At 41.3% G+C, this 21,842-nt stretch overlaps 1 protein-coding gene across 1 annotated transcript in view; it reads left to right on the top strand.

The window, feature by feature from the left end:
• MAPRE2 (microtubule associated protein RP/EB family member 2) overlaps nucleotides 1-21,842 on the top strand; it is an 86,725-nt gene that overhangs the window by 1,574 nt on the left and 63,309 nt on the right. Inside the window, exon 2 of the mRNA XM_053396220.1 lies at nucleotides 19,652-19,714. The gene's annotated coding sequence lies outside the window, so the exon portion shown is untranslated. The remainder of the gene's footprint in view (nucleotides 1-19,651; nucleotides 19,715-21,842) is intronic.

Raw genomic sequence — 21,842 nt, 5'->3', positions numbered from 1 at the left:
GGCGGGTGGCGCTGTGGGTAAAACCTCAGCGCCTAGGACTTGCCGGTCATCAGGTCAGCGGTTCGAATCCCCGTGGCGGGGTGCGCTCCCGTTGCTCGGTCCCAGCGCCTGCCAACCTAGCAGTTCGAAAGCACCCCCGGGTGCAAGTAGATAAATAGGGACCGCTTACTAGTGGGAAGGTAAATGGCGTTTCCGTGTGCTGCGCTGGCTCGCCAGATGCAGCTTGTCACGCTGGCCACGTGACCCGGAAGTGTCTGCGGACAGCGCTGGCCCCCGGCCTCTTAAGTGAGATGGGCGCACAACCCTAGAGTCGGACACGACTGGCCCGTACGGGCAGGGGTGCCTTTACCTTTACCTTTAGCAGGCAGGCAAGCAGGTGGCCATTTTCAGCAGAAAACTGGTCTGGGACTCTAACCCTGATCACGTGCATGTTCTGGATCTGGGGGCTATCAGTGCTTTTTCTACAAAGTAAAAACTTCCAGGTGGAGGATGTTTGTTTAAACTTTGGTCCTCAGACTCCCTCCTAAAGCTGGGAAAGGAGGCTGGAATGAAAAGTTCTCTGAGGCACTCATGCTTGGCATTTTGATGTCTGTAATGCTAGATCACTGTAGCTGGGGGGGGATGTGTTCCTGCCCCTGCTTTGGTGCAGGTTTCTATCCTCCCCTCAAACTTCAGTATGCACGCACGCATGTCACGCACACAGGTGTATTGCGCACACACCCTATGGGAGACCACTTCAAAGTTTGCAAATCAATGCCATAGAGTGGTGCAGCTTAAACCATTTGGCCTCTTTCTGTGGGTGGGCAAAGGGATTCATGCATACACAAATAACTCTGGCAAGCTGTGAACCTGGTGTGTATGTAGGGAAGAGGGTATTTAATTTCATTGGGCATAGGGATTTGCTCATTAGTTATCTATTTTAAGACGTGCTCATCTTGAAGAACAGCTACATTCATCAAGGATGTCGGTAGGAAAGATTCAGTTTCTCACTTCACTTTAAAAAAAGCAAACTTGGCCTGATCTGTTCAGTGATCTCCATAACAAACCAAGCCCTGTACAAATTATGGATGTTGTACAAATGAGCAGAATAGCTACAAAAATAATATTTATATGCTAGCTATTCACTCCCTCCAGCCCAGCTTTGCATAGTTCATCTAGCATTGTGTATGGACAGTACCTAGATATGGAAATAATAAATCTTTGGTTGCTTTGAGTTACAGTCACTCTCAGGATTATTCTGTCTTAAAATCAGTAAGGGCTGCTGATTTATTTATGCTAAATGCTTTAGTTAAGGTAGGTCTTGCTGTTGAGCTAGAGAGCAAGTGTGTGAGGGGGGGGGAGAGAGTTTAATAAAATATTTAGTAGATAAAATGCACAGCTGTTTGAATTGAACATTAACTGGTGTGACCTCAGCAGCTAGTTAACATCCAAGATTCCCCTGTGCCCTGAAATATTCCAATATGTGTGTTATCTCCAGCTGCTCTCAGGGGCAGTAGGTATATAGACTAGGCTTTTCCAGGAAACCTTGTTCTCCATGCTCAGTTGTGTGATAGGAATGGTAGTAGAGTCTAACAAAAACACAGCGGTGTTTTTAATTGAAAGTCTAGTCTTGTTTCGCAGTAGAGAAAAGTAAGATGCAGTTTGTTTCCATGCTGAATTGAAGGTGCTGGTGTTAACCTTTAAAGCCCAAAATGGTGTGAGATCTGAGTATTTTAAGGACTAGCTTCTTCTTGCATTCTTCCCTGCATGCTCTGCTCATCAACAGAGGCTCTACTTCAGAGCCTTCAACCCTGTGAAGCCCAGTGGGCAGCTACCAGGGAAAGAGTATTTTCTGTAGTGGCACCTACCCTATAGAATGCCCTGCCAACTGAAGTCTGCTAGGCTTTGTCTCTAAGGAGACCAATAGAAACTTGGTTATACCAAGGCCCTTACCAGGCTATTTTACTGTTTCATTTCAAAGTTTTGAAAGTTTTAACCACTGCCCCTATATAAATGAAGATGTTAATATGCTGATTTTTTAAAATTCCTTTTAACTTTTATTGATTTGTTAACCACCTTGGATACCTTTTTGGATTAAAACAAAGTATGTTATTAAATAAATAAACCTTACAGAAAAGCAGGAAGTATCTTATATAGGTGTTGCAGGGCTTTTTGTGTGTGTGTGTGTTATGTGATGGTTGTTTTTCTCCTCTGCTGATCCTGCTAGTATGTTTGAAGTGGGAATAAATTTTACATCTGGCTTGTAGGTGTTTAGCATGTCAGTGTGATAGGCACTCTCAAAAGCACTATGATCTTGGGGTGGGGGGTGCAGGGAAGCAGGCATCTGAAAGTGCCATAACAGCCACAGGGGAGGGACAAGGCGTATTGACTAAAGTCAGGAATCATTTGGCTACTAAATCTTATTAAAGGCACTTTGTTCCGCTGTTTCTTGCAGGGGAAGGTGGCATTAATTGAGAGTGCACAGCTGATGCTGCCATGTAGAAAGTAAATGCAAGAACTGTAGGTGGTAGAAATCCTTCCTGTAATTAAGCTGTGTAAAAAAAGAATGAGGACCATTTAATACTGAAGTATAAACTTACTTTTAGCTGGGTTACCCCCCCTTTGGCTATACAACTGATGAATAGGCTGCAATGAGGTCCCGTCCTGGTTCATCTAAAGTTAGCTGTAGCCAAATTTCATTGAAGCCAATGGGACAAGTTACCTGAAAACAGTGAGACTTCTGAGTAAATATACATAGGATTGCACTGTTAGTTACCGGTAGTTACACAACTAGCTATAGATGGATTGGGACCATTGTATTTATTTGTCATTGCATACAGTATCAATAGCTTTCGATTATGTAAACTAGAAATCTTTTTGCAGTAGTTGAGTAGTAGTTAACTAGAGCTGCTTTTTCTATGGACCCTGAGAGACACTAGGAGAATTCGCTACTTGATCTTTATTGAGAACAGCAGTCATAAAAAGGCTCAAACTACAGCAAAACTTCATGTAAGATTCTGCAGAAGAACTTAACTTGGATAAATTATTAACTTCGCAGTTCTGTTTCCTACACAGGCACATCTACTGATTGTGCCAAACAGTGGTAAGCGTTACTTACATTGCAGTGTTGAGAGGGATAATATACCCTTAAATCCCAACAGTATGTGGGAGCAGAGGCATATCTAGGGGTTGGTTAGGGCAGCTAAACCAAATTCCAAGGGCCTGTGGCTCAGAATGGCTAGAAGCCTGTTTGCCCACCCACCCACTTCCTGGGTTGCTCCTCTGCTGCTCTGGGCAGCCAGTCAAAGTGCACAGGTTCCTCTGGCAAGGGCGCAAGGGATGGAAGGGTGCCAATACAGCTCATTGCCAGGGGCACAAGGAAGCCTAGGTACGCCTCTGTGTGGCAGATCTGCTTATTTTGGTACAAGCACATTCTGTTGCACTAGGATGCACGCTCACTAGTTTGCAGTCAAACAAAGGTATATTCTAAAAGTTTAAAATGGGATATGGATTCCCTTATTTTAACTGACGTCCAGGGCGTCTTTTAACACCACTTATCCTAAAGAGGAATTAGATGGTGGTCAAATTTCTTATGCTCAAACAAATATCCTGTTTGTTAAAAGCATGGCTCATTCAAAAGTTTGGCAAACGTTACTTTCTAATGGGAACAAGTACCCATTTTGAGGGGGTAAGATATTATTGAACTACATCCATGCAAGTTTGGGACAGTTTCCTTTTGGGTGCAAAGGATGTACAGTGGTACCTCGGGTTACAGACGCTTCAGGTTACAGACTCCGCTAACCCAGAAATAGTACCTCGGGTTAAGAACTTTGCGTCAGGATGAGAGTACGGCAGCAGCGAGAGACCCCATTAACTAAAGTGGTACCTCAGGTTAAGAACAGTTTCAGGTTAAGAACGGACCTCCCGAACGAATTAAGTTCTTAAGCTTTAGAGATAAAAGGCCAAGACATTTCTATTTAACATCTTATACTTTACATATTCTTTGCATAAAATATTTATATGTCTATATATTCTCTTTTAAAGTCTATTTATGAATAGCTTTGCAAATTAGGCCAAGCCTTATTTCAAAATGAAGAGTATGCAAGTCAGATTGCAGGTGATCAAATGCTACATAGTCTGGACCCATTTCTGTGCAGGTGCCTGTATGTCTTTCATAGCCACCACTCCTTTTGTTTGCATTGTGCCTCACCATATCAATTAGGACTAGAGAAATATGGAACAACATTGTTAAAGCAATCAGCAGTTAGGTATTCATTGTCAAACACTGTAAACTCTTGAGTGAAACTGACAAGGAGCTGATGTGGTAGAGAGTGCTTGGGGTGTGGTGGAAGTGCATTTGCCACCACATTCACTGCGTTATGAGGCATGTTTTTGAGGCGGATAATTGTGCATTCAAACCACCTCCACCCTATGAGTAGTGCAATCCTATTCCAACCTACTCATAAGTACGTCCAGCTTAGTTCAGTGGGGCTTTCTCCCAGGAAAGTGAGCACATGACTGCAAACTTAGAATATACGTCTGCACCTTGAGAAGCAGCAATTCTCTGGTCAACAAGAATTATGCCAGCCACTCTAATGTGCCTTGTACATGATGTGTCAGAATGTAACTCGCAGTGGGCCTGTCAAAGGAGAAGAGTATCTGCCCTTATGCTTCTTCTGTCAACAGCAAGCCTGGAATCTACATTTTATTGTTCCAAGGGAATACTTTAGGACAGGATTCAGACATGACGATTTGTTGACCCCTTGTTGAAGCCTATGATTTGTGACAGTGTTTAATCCTACTGAGTCATATGGGGGGAGGTCACCAGAGGTCTACTGAAAGAATAATATAAGCAGGGTGGAAAAGCAGTCACTGAAATTTTTATCCTGACCCCTTCCCCCCTCAAAATACAATTTTTAAAGAATCCATCCTTTTCTAGGACCTTCCTGTAAATAGGGTTGCATGACAATAGGGACTGAACTGTTATCACAGTGGAAAGTCAAATAGTTTGCAGCAGAAGTAGGCAACAAATTACTCACAGGCTACACCCAACACTGAGTATGATTCAGAATTATGGGGATCCTGCCTTGAACTTGCTCCACTTCATGGGCTTATGTCAGGAGTTAATTTGCTCGTATGGTGGGCAGCTCTTATCTGCTAGCTGCATAAGTACTTTGCTTTTAAATATGAGTAAGACAGAAGTCTGGGTTTAAAAATAGTTTTTTGGGCAATCAGCCACCAGTCTGTTGCTTGTGTTATTCAAGGTTAGATTATTATTAGTAACCCACCAACAATGTGTGCTGGACATTGTACAGCACACAGAACTGACGGGGTCACTTGAGCTGTGGGTTTTTTACGCTAAATGAGATGAACACAATTTCAGAGAAAAGGATCTGTGTTTTATAGTAAAGTTAAGGGAGTTAGATGGGAGCAGACAGTGAGCACAGAATGAATAAATTTGGGCAAAGTCCAAATAAGCTTTGAGGAAAGACTTAAAGGGAGGGATGGAAGGCAAATCCACACTATACTTTTAGAACATGTCCAACACACATTTAAAATACATGCCTTGTCCCTACAATTCCCAGCCACATTAGCAAACTATAGTACCCAGGATCATTAGTCTATCTTGTGGGGCAGAACAAAAGAAAACATGTCTGCAGTGGAAACCAGTGCTAGCCTTGTGTTGTCAAGCAGGTCTGGTGAGCAAAGACTTGGTTACTTCTAAGTCCTGTACAACTCTGGGCACTCTGATGGCACTCTGTAGACACAGAATACTAATAATAGTAGATGGGCTGAACAAGAGATTAGAAATGGGAGAAAGGGGAAATCATGGAAGAGTGTTTGGGGGACACGGGCAGACAGCTTTAAAGGTAAGGACTGTGAACTTAAAGTAATGTGAAAAATTAAGGGGAGAAATGAATGGACAGCAGAAATTATGGGAAATTGTTTAGTTTTAGAATGTTGTATTTATTTTACTGTTGTTAGCCGCTCTGAGCCCGGCTTTGGCTGGGGAGGGCGGGATATAAATAAAATTTTATTATTATTTATTTTATAGTATACGATTCCTGTGTTATTTACTCCTAAAATACACACCTAAAATTTGTGATGCATTATGGTCCTCACTACTGATTTTGCTTCGTATGGCATCTAGGACAGAAGCTGGCTAACATGTTTGCATCGTTAATTGTTCTTTGTTCTTTAACTTTTGTTCTTTAATGTTTTTGAACTTAAGCTAACTTTCCATGCTCTTTTAATCATCCTGTTCTATGATTAAATATGTCAAGAGATATAAACAACTCAGTTTGTGGCTTCAGAGTAAGGGCAGAGCTGGTGCTCCACCCAGTATACCCAAGCGTGGGGAAAATGCTGCAGAATAAATTATTCATGAATGACTGTACAAATTACTTTGCTTTTGGAGCCCTTAACAATACATCAGCAAAACAGGTTAAGAGAGGTGCTGTAATATAGGTGGTGTTTAACTAGGAATGACAGCTAAGTCTTAAAAACTAGGGGACACTATCGGGACTCAATGCTCTGGTGGGAGTGGGGACTTGCTAGTCAGTAGACATGCACAATATTGCATTGTTACTGAAAGAGACAGTGGTGAAGGAACTGGCCAGAAGAATTTTGGCAGGGGATTTTATTCTGCTGCCATTGTCTCTCCTTTAGTTGTTCTTCGTCAATTTCCGCATGGATTACAAACTGACTTAAAATTCAAAGGCACAAACAAATTCTAAGGCTGAAAGCCACCTTTATTCTGAATAGCAGCAGATTAGCCACAAGGACCTACTGACTGCATAATGCTTGGAAGTTGACCTATTGCAATGGAAAGGCCACATAATATTGGTAAACTACTGTGAAATAGGATTCTGAAGGTTGAAAAGGTAAGGAGAATCAGTTGCACTGTGGGTGATTAGAATTGGAGTTTAGGAGAGGAGGACTATCCTAGTAAATCCATTTGTGGATATAGCCCTGAAATAAAATATTCTGTGAAATATGCCTCTTTGAGAATTCAGCACCATTAAAAGGTGAACACTACGGGGGACTTTGAGCTTTGGTAGTTGGTGCAGTTCTCACTTGATAACATGTAAATGTGGTAGCATCTCTTTCAGTGTAAGGAGTCAGTTTGGATCCCTGTTTCCTCTTTCAGAAAATATCTTCCAAAAGCAGCCCAGCCGTAAGAAAAACCTGAGGTGTTTCACACACTACATCTGAATACAGTACATAAATTTGGATCAGGGGAGATGTTGTCAAAATATACCACAGGACATGTTTCATTTTCAAGTTGCATTTCTCTCTCTTTGAAATACCCTTAGCCACTACAGATTTAGGGCACTTTGGAAATGAACTTTCCTTTGCTCAGTTATTTAATTTGAGAAGGAACAGATATGAGTTTGACAAATGGGCCTTGCAGAAGGCCTGAAGCTATCCTGCAAGCTTGATTTGCACCTGGCCATTCTCACTCTAAAGACCTTTCTGACCTTCCAACCATATCCCCCACTCTCTTATCAGCATTTGAAACAACTTGTGCACCCATTTTAATTGCAATGGAAATATTATTTTTAGAATCACTGTTCCACCAGGGGCGCTGTCCTGTGCCAAATAATACATTTGTACAGCATACCCAAAATACCAGAGCAGGACACTACTACTACCATTTGCATCCCAAAGTGGTGTTTGACTCCAATAGTACAGGAACTAGACTGAGATCTTGTACAGTGAACCCAAAGCTGTTGCCATAGCAGAATGGAATTGCAGGACTTTGCAGTTAACTGTGGATAACAGTAAACAGGATTTCTGCCAATGTGACAGTGTGCTTTTGTAGGAAATTTTGCAGTGTTTGAATTGCAGGGGGAAGCCCCCTTAATAGCATGGGGATCATAATGACTAAAATAGATGTGGGGAAGAATCTGGGGCTTCTGGATTTCATTAATGCCTCCCTAATTAAAATACTGTAGTTTTTACCTTTTAATCTATCTAAGCAAATAAAGCTTGTCTGTAGTGCAACTTACTACAGCCCTAGACTTGTGCCCTTGACTTCAGTAGATGAGCTATTAAATGATAATTGCTAAAATATAAAAAACTATTTTCAGTTAATTTCATCTTTATCAAAGATGATAGAAATATGACTCAGCTCATATCATATAGGTCTTCTATCAAACTGTGAAGTTGCATTTAATTTTAGAGTAACCTTTCTTGCAGTTATAATGGCACTTATTCTCAGAGTTGTAACAGCTTTGTAACTTGGAATCATAGAATAGTAGAGTTGGAAGGGACCCCGAGGATCATCTAGTCCAACCCTCTGCAGTGCAGAAAACTTTTGCCCAACACGGGGCTTGAACCCACGACCCTAAGATTAAGAGCCTCATGCTCTACCAACTGAGCTACTCCATCTTGTGGCTGAGCTCTTTCCTTTTAGATTAGTATCAGAAAAAGATTCCTTGTTTTACATCTAAGTTTAATACTTAGTTTCACTATCTGGTATGACAGAGCAAAGCTAAGGCCACCCAGCAAATGAAATGCTTAAGGAAGGAAGTTAATGGCTTGGGAAAGGAGAACAGGACATGCTTGCTATTACTTTCTGTATGCAGCTAGACCTAGGGAAATTTTTAATAATACACATTCCATTACTTTCACACACATCATCTCAAGTTCCCTATGGGATCCTCACTAAAATGGTCAAGACAAGAACTACTTTACAACATCTTGAAATTAACAAGTATTGAAGTACAGTGGTACCTCGGGTTAAGTACTTAATTCGTTCCGGAGGTCTGTTCTTAACCTGAAACTGTTCTTAACCTGAAGCACCACTTTAGCTAATGGGGCCTCCTGCTGCTGCTGCGCTGCCGGAGCACAATTTCTGTTCTCATCCTGAAGCAAAGTTCTTAACCTGAAGCAATATTTCTGGGTTAGAGGAGTCTGTAACCTGAAGCGTATGTAACCTGAAGCGTCTGTAACCCGAGGTACAACTGTACAACATTAAACTTAGATGGATTTTAAACCACATTTTCCTTATACTGTATGCTATGGTGCATGAGTCATTAAATCTGTTCAAAGAAATTATGAATCATAGTGCCAAGCAAACAAACTTTGAGTAGAAGCTATTTATAATCAATGGTATTTCCCAGGAGTACAATTTTTAAAACTAGCTAAACCAAAGCTTTTTTCTATAAAATTGCAGAGGGGTAAAATAAAGCAGGAAACAGCTCTACTCCCTTCTTTCTGAATGCCCCAGGTGGGGCAGATCTACACCATACATTTAAAGCTTATTCAACACATATTCAAAGCACATGACTCCAGCCCCCAAAGAATCCTGGGAAGTGTAGTTTAAGAGTGCTGGTAATTGAAGCTCTGTGAGGGGGAAACTACACTTCCTAGGATTCTGTGAGGGAGTCATGTGTTCTATAGCGCATTAAATAACCTTTAAATGCAAGGTGCTGTTAGTTACAGTGTGCTCCTTAGCCATGGCGTAAGTTACATTTAACCCAGTGGGGCTTACTCCCAGGTAAGCAGAACTGCAAGTATAGTTACTTCCTTCCCTGTCTCTCCTAAGCTGTTTTCTTCTTTCTTTTCTTTCTTCCAACCAACTCCTAATGTCATCCAGCTTGACTCCCAAGGCTACTAGTTAAAGTCTAGTTAAAAATTCAGGCAAGAAGTACTTAGTTTGTGATGCTGAAAATATGGATATTGATTTATCTAGCAGTAAAGACCTATCAATTTTACTTCTAAGTTCATCCCTCTGTGTTTAATAGAGTCCAAAGTAGTTGTTAAAAGGTTGCAGTCTAAAGAATACTTTCAAACTGTCTCTTACTTTCTTCCAAAGCTAGATACAGATATCAAAAAGGGAAAGTGTTTGTGTTAGTAAATGAGGGGCTTCAGAATAAAGTCCTTGCTTGCTAATTCACTTCAGGAAGGAAAGCCCTGTCATCAGGCTTAAACAAAGGAAGTGGTTAAGGTAGTAGTTGGTGGGCTGTTGCTTGTGCAGTTCTTGTTAGGAAATGCATAGCCTGTGAAAGTATATGAGACAACTGTAAAATGTTAGGGACGTGGCTAGATGTTGGAACACCACCAGATAGCTCATATGTGGATTCCACTCCAGAAGGCCTACAGATAGTATTCTATTCTCAGTGATGACATAACTGATGAAAAGTCAGAATTACTTCCCCATTCTGGATAGGAACTAATGAGATATAAAACAACTTTGGCTATGACAGAGATGTGGGCAAACCAAGAAAGTGTGAAAAATCACTGGGCTTTTTTCTTTTCTTTTTATAGCAAACTAACATTGCTTTAGAAATTACCTTCTGGTCAGACTTCTCATGTTTCTTTTATACAGCTATAAATAATGAACAGCAATGGATTGCAGTACTCCCAGATACACACCATTTAGCTGGGCTAGGAGTGATCCCTATTGAATTCAATGGGACTTACTTCTGAGTAAATGTGTCGGTGTGCACCAGGTCACATGTAGATCATAATTTATCAGAAACAACTTCTGTGCATGGGTTGTGTAGTGTGGGCTACTCTTTCTCCATACTCTTTAAACTGATACACAAAACCTGTTTGTCACTCCACCAGTACAGTGGTATCTCGGGTTAAGAACTTAATTCGTTCCGGAGGTCTGTTCTTAACCTGAAACTGTTCTTAACCTGAAGCACCACTTTAGCTAATGGGGCCTCCTGCTGCCGCCGTGCCACTGGAGCACGATTTCTGTTCTCATCCTGAAGCAAAGTTCTTAACCTGAGGTACTATTTCTGGGTTAGAGGAGTCTGTAACCTGAAGCGTCTGTAACCTGAAGCATCTGTAACCTGAAGCATATGTAACCCAAGGTACCACTGTAAACAAAACCTGATTGGGATGATTGTGCTGGCTGGAGCACATGGGGACCTCTGGAAGGCATGAGGTTGGGGAAGGCTGTTCTGTGCTACCTCTAGGCAAAGTTAGGAAAGGTGAAAATGTGAATCTCTACCCCATGAGCAGGCTTATAAAAGATGCTTCTCTGGGTGGCTTGCTGTATTTTTAAAGAAAACTTTAAAGCACTGTATTCATCCTTATAATTGTACTCTGGTTTGCTTATTGTCTTACTTTGTGGTTCCCATGCCAAGGCACTTCAAAATCTTCACTGTAGGGAATAGCTCTTTAAACACCTCTTATGCTGAATAATGCAAGGTAAGCAACGAAGTTAGTTTTTTATATCCATCTTTGCAGAATGTAATGGACTCTCTAGGATTTAGAAACACTGCAAAACTGAGTCTAGAAGCGAATGCCATTATTTTCTTGTGCATCCCATGTGAGAAAGTATTAATACTATCCTTTCCACGTGGAAGTCATAGGGGCTGCCCTGCATCTAATTGCATGCTTGCTGTAGCTTAGAGTCTTTTGATCCTAACTGGTGTCATAGTGCCTTCTACTGTAATACCTTTTGATTTTCTGATGTCCTACACCAGCACATGCTGGTTGGGGCTGATGGGAGTTGTAGTCCAAAACATTAAGAGGGTACCCTTTTGGCAAAAGCTGCCCTACGCTATGCAATGGTTTCAGAACCTCCAAGCTTAACCTATTTATGTTAAGTGTGTCTGCATTTAAACGGAGTTTGTGCATTGTAGCAAAAGGTCATCAACTGCCTTGAAGAATCACTTCTCTGGACTGATTCTCCCTTTCTGTCTATCAGCAACTTTTCTCACTACAGCTCCTCCTCTGTTGCTGCTACTTCCTGTATGGGTTCTGCAATGATTGCTGCTCTTTTTGAGTTGGTATTAGAACACGTGTCTTTCTTACTCTGGGCTTTAGGGCATTTTCCATATAAAGCATGGACTAGAAGAGAGTTTATACAAAGCTGTTTGTTATGGAGGTGTACTACATTTTGTTGGTTGTAGCAGTGATAAAGGAAACTGAAGCTATGGGAAGATGAGCAAAAAGAGCAACACCAATGCAGCTGAATCTTGAATCCTTGCGTTGGCACAGTTCTGATTTGTCCTAGGTAAATAAGAAATTGCACGGCTAATTATAATTTTTGTCTTCCTTGCAATTTGCTTCAAATTTAGATTTCCGTTTAGGTTACGAATGTTATACAATATCTATGGGAGTGAGGTAAATGTTCAGGGACCCATCACATCAAGGATTGAGTATACAGTACTAAAATTCAAAAATTAGGCAGAACTTGGCTGTCTAAAATTACAATATATTTAGCTAGAGAAAGTGTGGCTAACAGAGAGGTCAGTTATGTTATCTGGGACTGTAAGGCACTGGAGTCTGGAGGACGGAACAGTGTCACATCTGGTAACTTTGCAGCCAAACAGAGAAATTGCAAAACTTAAATTTTAAAAGGCCTGGGTGAATAGTAAGGTTGCTGAAAAGAAGACAAGCATTGCCCTTCATTCAGCAGATCTTTCTCATAGGGATGTGTGCATAGCACTGCAACATTGAGCACATGGCTGTATACACACCATACATTTAAAGCACATCTGCAACCCCTCCAAAAAGGCTCTTGGGAGCTGTAATTTACCTCTCACAGAGCTACAGTTCCCAGCACCCACAATTCCCATGACTCTTGATGTGGGTGGGTGCTTTGTATAGTGTGTATGCAGCCTCAGAATGGCAAACCCTTATCAAATGAAATCCTTAAATTTCTAATACCCTCCTGTCCTTTCATGACACATGATCAGTGCTGCCTTGATCTCCATTGAGTTCCTCAGTGCAGAGCCACTAGCTATGCATATGTCAAATAATGCTATCAGTGCTTGTAATCCCAGGTACGGATACGGCTGCTAACCAGGAGACATCTCCTGTTGTTAGATTGTCACCTCGTGGTTGATTGCTCTGCAGTCTAGCTGGCAGCTGTTGTCTCCTATAGGATTTGGGTTGAAGAAGAAATGAGTGTGGTCCGACTTCTGTAGCAGAGAGCAGAAACTGCAGAACCTAGATACACATAGCTGAAGTTCAGTTTGCAGTTACAGTATTTGAAAATTTTTTACACTGCTTTTCAATTTTGTAAGCACACTAAAATAAACTTTACCACTAAGGTGTTTGACAGTCTTTTTTGGTCCAGTCAGGTGACTGTAGGTTGAAACTGTTCTTTGTGCTCAGTATTGCATACTGTGTAGGGACGTGGGTGGCGCTGTGGGTAAAACCTCAGCGCCTAGGACTTGCCAATCATCAGGTCGGCGGTTTGAATCCACGTGGCGGGGTGCGCTCCCGTTGCTCGGTCCCAGCGCCTGTCAACCTAGCAGTTCGAAAGCACCCCCGGGTGCAAGTAGATAAATAGGGACCGCTTAACAGCAGGAAGGTAAACGGCGTTCCATGTGCTGCGCTGGCTCGCCAGATGCAGCTTGTCATGCTGGCCACATGACCCGGAAGTGTCTGCAGACAGCGCTGGCTACCGGCCTATAGAGTGAGATGAGCGCACAACCCTAGAGTCTGTCAAGACTGGCCCGTATGGGCAGGGGTACCTTTACCTTTACCTTATTGCATACTGTGTAGATTTACACACAAAAAATTACTCTGCAACATTCTACTGCAATTTAGTAATAATATTTATAGTCATTTTGTGTCATTTACAGCATTGTGTTTGAGTTTATTTAAATAGCATACTGACAATTGTCCTCTACTGATAACCGGATAAGTTGTTTGTGATAACTATTATGTGCTATTTGTACTTTTATTTCAATGTTTCAATAACTAATGTTTATAAAAATTTCATTAACTGTATAATATTTAATTACAGGTCTGTGTTTAAATCAGATTTCCTTATCTAAGTGAAGTTTTCTGAAAGTATTAACTTTTGTTGTATAAGATGTAATTGTCAAAAAGATTACACATTAGAGGTTTCTAATAAGCCTGCATTTTTGCAGAGTTTGTTTTATGCGGAGTTTGTTCTGGGCTTCAGCTGGCAAACAAATGTGATGGGAAAGGAAACAGAATACTTTGATAAGGTTGCAAAGTGATAGGACCTAAAACACTGATGATTTCTTGGCAGCCAGACATATCTTCCTGAATGGGGGCATAGATATTGTTTTCTTCTACTTGAAAAGAGCTACTGGTTACTGGCACTGCTTTTGTTCCTTGAAATGAATCACACTCAGTTGGATGGAGCCATTAATCCATTTCCCTTTCAACTGACCTATTAGAAAGCAACCCTTCTTTGTGCCTGGCATTGCTGATCATCTGTTGAACATCACTACAAAATACAGTTCCTTACTGCATACTACATAGAACAGATCCCTGGCTTGTTTGGTGTTATTGCTGTTGTTTTTTAAAAAGTAACAACTCTATCCTTTTTGGAATAGGGATACTTTTTACATACTGGCTTTCTTACTCCAGTGGGCTTATGTCCCCTGTAACTAAGTCACAAGTTAGAGCTAGTAAAATCAACAAGTAAGATTCCAGACTTCCCATCTGCAAAGTGATGGTGTCTGATCTCAGCCATGAATAAATGGTCTAAATCAGGGCAGGTTCAGTGTTGAGGGTAGCAACATATATCACTCTGTCCTCCAATTCTTCCTACTGATCATGCTTGTAGTCTTGCTGTTAGAGATCTGATCATAGCTACAGTTGCTTTTATAAAATAACATTTTTAATGCTGGCTGTAAGTGTAGCTAGGTCCTTTTAAAAGTCTCAGTATGTCTTTGGGTTATCGTTTCTACTTCACAGTAAAGAAACTGGAATAGTCCAGATAAAGGTTTCATGTAACTTTAGACAGGAAATTTGCCACCATTGTGGTTAAGCATCGGCGGCATATGTGCCCTCTAGGCAACCTTGCCCACAATGCTTCTCTCTGTGGAATAACCCCTTTGTGCAAGACATGGAATGTCTGCACTGCTACCACTTTGTTGGCAGCATGGGGGAGTGGCAGCAGTGCTGAAGGAAGAGAAGGAAGATGGAAGAGGTTGCAGCGGGGAAAATGAGGAGAATGTGGTGGCAACACCATCCCATCTTGAGATGATGGAATGTCTTGCACTTGTCCTGCCTGGGCATGATGTTTGTTGGGAGACTTCAAAGTCTGTTGTGTGTAATAGTGTTAAGGTGGATTACAGGGGATGGTAGGAATACTTAATTACAATAGTCTCTGCCAGATGCAGAATAATTTCAGAATGCACTGATGGTTTCTGAGAAGGAATCGGCAATGGCTGTTTCCCCATGTTTTGAACAACCTTTCTAAAAATTCTCGGCCTTTTTCCTTTAGCATTTTAAAACGCAGGAAACACACTCTGGAATGGTGCTTGGATTAATATAGTGGTGCATAAATGTCATCTTATACAGATGCTTTATACTTAGCCAGACCGTTTGTCCATCTAGTACTGTCTGCTTTGGCAATAGCACTCCAAAGTCTTGGGAATAAATCTTTCTCAGCCCCCCATGATACTTTTAGTTGGAGTAGCCACAATTTTAACCTAGGACCTTTTGCATGCAGCTATGGGCACTCAAAGGTTATCGTGAAGGAAAAAGAAAGAGTGATTTTGGGCAATGCTTTAAATATACCATCGAGCTGATTCACATAAGCAGGCAGTGCTTTATCTTCTCCATGCGAGCATATATTCAGGAACCATAACTTCTAGACCAGTAACAGAAATTGCTGTGGATTCCCCTGTGTATGCAGCTGAGTCCCACTTAGCATTTTTCCATGTGACTGTGTGCCTCAGTGCATGATCACTTGCTGCTGGGATCTGGGCCTTGGAGCAATGGTTGGACTGGGAATAGAAATGCAGAGTAAAAGCTAACTTTGAAACCGGTTGCCTCTTTTGATTTACAGAACTGTCTCTGGAGAAAAGCAAATGGAGCAGGGCCTTTTCATGTTATTATATCAGGCAGTTAACCTGGTGTTCACTTTAATAACCCCTGACTCCTTGATACTTCAGAAAGTCAAGTTCCTGGGGCTGAAATACCACAAGAATGTTCTGATAAGATATTTGTGAGCAAAACTATATAGCTGGGAGCCAAACTCGACATGGTGTTAGATGTGTGAAGGCATCTGTCTCTTTCTCTCCCTTTGGCTGAAAGTAGCCGTTAAGGGCCTTCCGCCCTCCTGACACAATCTGATCCAACTTTGAATGCCCACTGGCTACAATTAGCAAAAAGATTGAGAGAGCAAAGAGACATTGGAATTGTATTAATGCATCGCTGATGTCCTACTTAATTTGACTGTGAGATAGACAGCTTTTGTTCAGTTAAGTTCAGCCCAAGAAACTACATCAACTAGTGTTCTAATCTGGAAGCAGTTTGGATAGCTTTGTATAGGCTTACTTACAATTACAAAAGGCCACCATGTATGTCAACATACTCGTTCTGCTTGCTCTGTTGTCCATGGTTTAATAGTAACCAATAAAATATTTATGACTGTATTCCTATGGATATGATCACTTGCCTATGAAAACTTTGAAGACATCTTTAGACAGCATGATGGAGAACTTCGACAGTTCTGCCTGTGGCCTTGAGCGAATTCTATAGATCTTGTTATGGAATGTCAGGTGCTGCAAGCTCTTAACTCACTGTGAAATCAATTGAGCACCAGAGGGCTCAAGTGAGAGTTGTTCAGATGAATGCTTGTCAGGCTCATTGATAATGAAAAGTGGTATCCTTGGCCCTGAAGATTAGGGGACATAATGTTGGTAAGAGCTTTAAAGTGCATTTATTGCAGAGACTTAAATGGCACTAAAAATAATCTCACATATTGTTTTCTACAGTGAAATGTTTCTTGTGTTGCTGGTGCTGTGTGTGTCTACTGGGCATTTAAGTAGATGATTATTGAGTTCTGAAACTAACAATCCAGTCTTAAACAAGTTTGTTTGGAATGAAGTCCTACTAAGTTCCATGGAACTGATTTCATAATGCATGTTTAGGATTGCTGCCTAAACCAGCCCAGTAGCACCATCTTTATATTTGCATAAGTCATTATTTGACCGTCAGCACTGAGTCCTTTACTTACCTGTACAGACTGGTCTGGAATGTCTCTGCAGTTCTATCATTCCCTCTAATAGGCACCCCAGCCCCTGAGTGTGGAAGTGAATATCCTGTATATGTGGACTGATAACATGAAAGCTTGTTACTCTAAAGAATTTATGGACTTTGGCTATTGTTGGGGTGGGCGAAACATATACATTGCATGTGTCCGGAGCAATAGAAGATCCAGAACATCTTCACGTCATCTGATGGCATTCCCCTTCCCCCAATGCTTCAGACTTTTTGCTCTTATGTTCTTATATTACAAGAGCTTAGTGGTTACTGCTCTTTGAGGGCCCCATACCACATTGAAACCACACAGAAGGATCTCACTGCAAGAGCCATGGTAATCCTCCACACTCTGATGCCAGCATCATTTTTTCCATACAATCATGTCCTTCCCTCCCATGTTGTTCCCTACATTCTTATGTTGCTATGGGGAGTGTGGGGTGGAGTAAGAAGGGAGTGGCAGCCATGTGGCTCCTATAATGAAAGAACTGGCTCATGGGCTGGGGCAAATAATAATGATGGGAGAGAATACAGTGGAACATAAGATGATTGTTTATGATTACTGTGATAATTCTATGCAATACTTGCAAAAAGCATTCCCCCCCCCCCATTTCTCTTCAAGAGTAGGTCTGTGTAGCAGAAGACTCACTGTGGCTTCTAAATTTTGTTTGTGTGTGAATCAATTTTCTATGGAACTTCCCAGTTCTCTTTGCATTGGTTTTTGGTGGTATCTCCATTTTTTGTGGTTTTCCACAAAGGTGGATCATGAACAGGGCTGTATAGAAAACTGCCATTGATCCAATGTCCTAAAATTATCAACTTTTTATCTAATTCACTCCCCCTTTCTAAATCAAGTTCGGTAGTACAGTTCAGTAACCTCAGACTCGGAACTTGGTAGTTTAATAGGGCCTCCCTTCTTTAGATTGCCGTATTGCTTCATTCACTTCAAATTGTGGTAAGCCAACCCTGATGAGTTTGGGGGAACCCCATTCTGCTGAGTGAGGCTCTGGATACCTGCCCCAAAGTCCTGCCCTGATGGTACCACTGGCAAATTAGCCTTCCAAGTATGCTATGCCTGGAGAACAGTCAACAACCAAAGCAAGGCAGGCAGTACAGGTGGCAGGGGGGGCAAATGGGTAGAATTTTCAGTGGTCTGGAAGTGATGCTTCAGTGCCTTTCATTGCTTTTTGCACCTCCTCATGATTTGTCAAAGCAAAACAACTGGCATAATATGTCATACCTTCAACCTTGTAAGATGTCAGATTCCCTGAACACAGAAGAAAAATGTGGCCTGCTTGATGTCCCGAATTGAGTTGGGGGAGAGGAGTTGTTGCTGGGCAGAATTGATTTAACTGGAGATTGGCAGAGGCTTCCATTGTCTCTGACCATTGGCTATGTTGACTAGGACTGATGGGAGTTGTAGTCCCAACAACACTTGGAGGACACCACGTTGGCTGTATTGGACAATACTCAGTGAGATGGATCAATGATCTGACTCAGCTTTTCGTCCTGCTTCCTTAAGCAGATTCCTATTCCATGCATCATTTAATGAATATAAATCATTGAAATCACTTGGTTTAGCACTCCATATAACTGGGAAATTTAAATTTGCACCTTTCTGTCATGTGCATGAAAGTGTTGGAAAGGAAATGTGGCAAGGTCTTGGTGCTCGGGGGTAAGAGTTTCAGGGGAACTGACAGCTTGTACTTGGAAGATATCAAGTGATATGCTAAAGTGAATGGAAGCTGTTAAGAACGGGAAAGTAAATGAAGGGTAGTATCAGTTCACTTGACGCGTTTTCAAATGTTGCCATTCAAGAGAGGAAAGTATTGCTTCACTATGAATCTGAAGGATCTCGGTGTCCTGAGAGGCAATCTGTTTGGAGGGTCCAAGGAGAACAAATCTTACCTAACCATAGCAACTAGAAGATGGCTGTGAGGTGGCTAAGTATTTAGCTACCCCAGATAGCTCACACACTGTGTTACATGACTGAACATTGCAAACAAATAGTGCTTTTCCATGTGTACAGATACCAAAAGAAGAACAAGGTGGGATATTACTGCTGCTGCATGGGGATCGTCCCACCAACCTCAGCCCACCCTGCACCTGCCTGCTTTCTTACCTACAACCAATCCAGAGAGCCACACTGCTTGTCTGCCATATCCTTAATTTTATATTTCAGTATTTTCACATTTAGGATATCAACCAGCGTTTTATTCTGGAGAAGACATATAAAACACTTTTTGTTTTTTGCTTAGGTTCAAACATCTCTGAACAGTTTCTCTGTGTGTGTGTTTTTTATCTTGGAGATAAACACCTTTGTACTGCAGCATGATGTAACATTCATACAGATATCCTGATGTGTCCTATGGGTATTCACACTCTAACTATTTATATAAATAATTGTGTAAGGATTGCACCATGTTGAATTCCCAGGGCTTAGTGGGGCCTGCTCATTAGAATGGAGAAGTGATTACAGTCTATCTTTCCAATTACCTTTTGTGTTTTTTCAGATTTCAGGCATGTGTTATGCCTAGATCAAGGAGACATCACAATATAGGAGATGCATCTTGTTAACAGTAGCTCTGTGTTTGATAGTGTGCACTGTAATGAATAGTTTCTCATCTTTCTATGGCTACATGACTGTGCCTCTGGAAAAACAAATGTCTTAGGTTGCTGCTTCTGATTTTTCTCGTTGAGCTAAACAATGCTTTATTTTCTTTTTCAGAACTGAACTGCTGCAAAGAATCATTTCATTCTAGCAACTGGGGAAGGTGCATGAATGCACAAAGTAAGTTCTGTGTTTTTGTTGCCTTACTAAGATAGATATTGACTGAATTTCATATTTATGACCTTCTTTTTCTTCCTACAGGAAGCCTAAAGTGGCTGGCAGTACATGTAAAACAATTAAAAAACATTGCAATCAATATTTCTAAACAATAAAGCCATTCAATGGCATACCATATTTATAATGACGAATGACTGAGAATTTTATTGGATTTTTAAAATATTAGTTTAAGTATCTTGCTTAACTAACTGATCCAGTAACTAATCCAATATATGCAGCAAGCTGTATAAAACATGAAAAGCAATGTGATGTGAAGACTGGAGAACAATAATACAGTTAGGTGATATATCCACAAGGTGGCAATGTGTAGAAAGTATTCTAAAATAGAAGCGTGAAATAAGAAGATGCTGTGGCAGAATGTACTATTCTAAAAATGCTTCTTTCAAAAACTAACGCTTCTTTTATGTGCCCTGGATTTTAAATGCAAGAGAAATCTATAGCATGGAATTTGGTTTTAGTATGCAATATGTATGTAAGTATGCATGCTTTCTGTCTTACTGGGCAGCCTTTCATCTCAAGGTAGACTTGAACGAAGCATCAATTCCAATCTGGTTTCAAGCTTGGTTGTGGGATGGAAACAGTTTTGGTTGCCTTGACAGATGACTTGAGCAAGATAACCTATGTGGGCAACACTACCCTGCTAGTTTTTCTGGATCTCTCACTGGTTTCAGTACCATCAACCATGGTATCTTTCTGGATCTCTTGGACTGGGCTTAGGAGGCATTGTTTTGGTTGTTTCCATAAGGTGATACTGCAGGACTTAGCTCCATTCCCTGGCCTTTGGCCAAAGGGGTTCCACAGAATTGAAATTGTACCTCCTGATCTTAAACATCTATCATGATAATGCTGGGGAAAGTCATCTGGAAGTTTAAGCTATAGTATTGTTGGTATGTTTCTGAGTTTCCAGCTCTCATCTCCACTTTTTTTTTTAATCTCAGAGCCTGTGGAAATTCAAACTAGTGCGGTTTGAATAGTGCAGAATAGTGCAGGGAAACAAGCTGATGTTAAATTCAACCAAGACAGAGGTGCTGCCTGTGCAGATGGTTCGAGAAACATGTAGCCTGTCATGCCACTAAGGCCCAATTCACACTTAACATGAAAGCAAACCATGGCTTAGCTTGAATGAGCAAACATGTGGGCTCCCATTGAGAACATTGCAGCTGCTGTGCTCCTCCTAGTTTTGCTGCTGCCACACTGCTTTGAGCTTCACTGTGATTTGGCTTAGCATTGCAGCCAAACCTGGGCTCACGGTTTATTTTGCTCCAGACAAACCATAAGATGCAGTCAATACTTGTTCTATGATGCATTGCTTCTGGTTTGTCTGGAAGAGATAAACCATGAGCCCAGGTTAGGATGTAACAGTAAGCCAAATGACAGATTAGCCCACAGTTACAATACAGAAGCAAAGCAACCACAATCTTCTCACTGGAAACCTGTACATTTGCTCACACGCTAAGGCATGGTTTGGCTTTGGACAGGGCTGGGGAACCTATGGCCCTCTAGATGTTACTGATCTCCAACTTATTTCAGCCCCAGCCAGCATGGTCTGCAGTCAGGGATAGTGGGAGTTTGAGTCCAGCTACATTAGGTCCACAGCTTTCCCAGCATTGGCTTAGAGTTACATGCAAAGCAGCTCTAAGTCTAGCTGCTACTTGTGAGTATCTGCTTCTTGCTAGTGCTCTTAAAACAAATTCTGACAACCTACACTACGCTAGTGTATCAAAACTGGCAGTGTTATAACTTACAAGTGGAATGAATGTTAAATACCACTGAGGGACTACAGAAGCCCACTTAGAACAGTGCCATAGATAATAAAAACTGATCTTGGAAGCCATATGTTTCCGGGAGTGTCTCTTCCCTAGATCAACAGTCAGTTTCCTAAATAATTCCCCATTGAATTCTGCCTGCCACGTAATATTCCCCCCCCCCAAAGGGATGCCATCATCTATTGCAATATATTTTATAGCATAATAAGCTGCATTGCAACTTCACAGTACATGGCTTCATCATGATGTTGTAAAAGTAGCAAGTTTAGTTCAGAAGCTTTCAATTGGTTCTTGTCTGGGGCTTG

Source organism: Podarcis raffonei, chromosome 7, assembly GCF_027172205.1.
Source record: "Podarcis raffonei isolate rPodRaf1 chromosome 7, rPodRaf1.pri, whole genome shotgun sequence".
Lineage (NCBI taxonomy): Eukaryota > Metazoa > Chordata > Lepidosauria > Squamata > Lacertidae > Podarcis > Podarcis raffonei.
The sequence above is the reverse complement of the archived record's forward strand: the minus strand, read 5'-3'. Positions and strand labels throughout refer to the sequence as shown.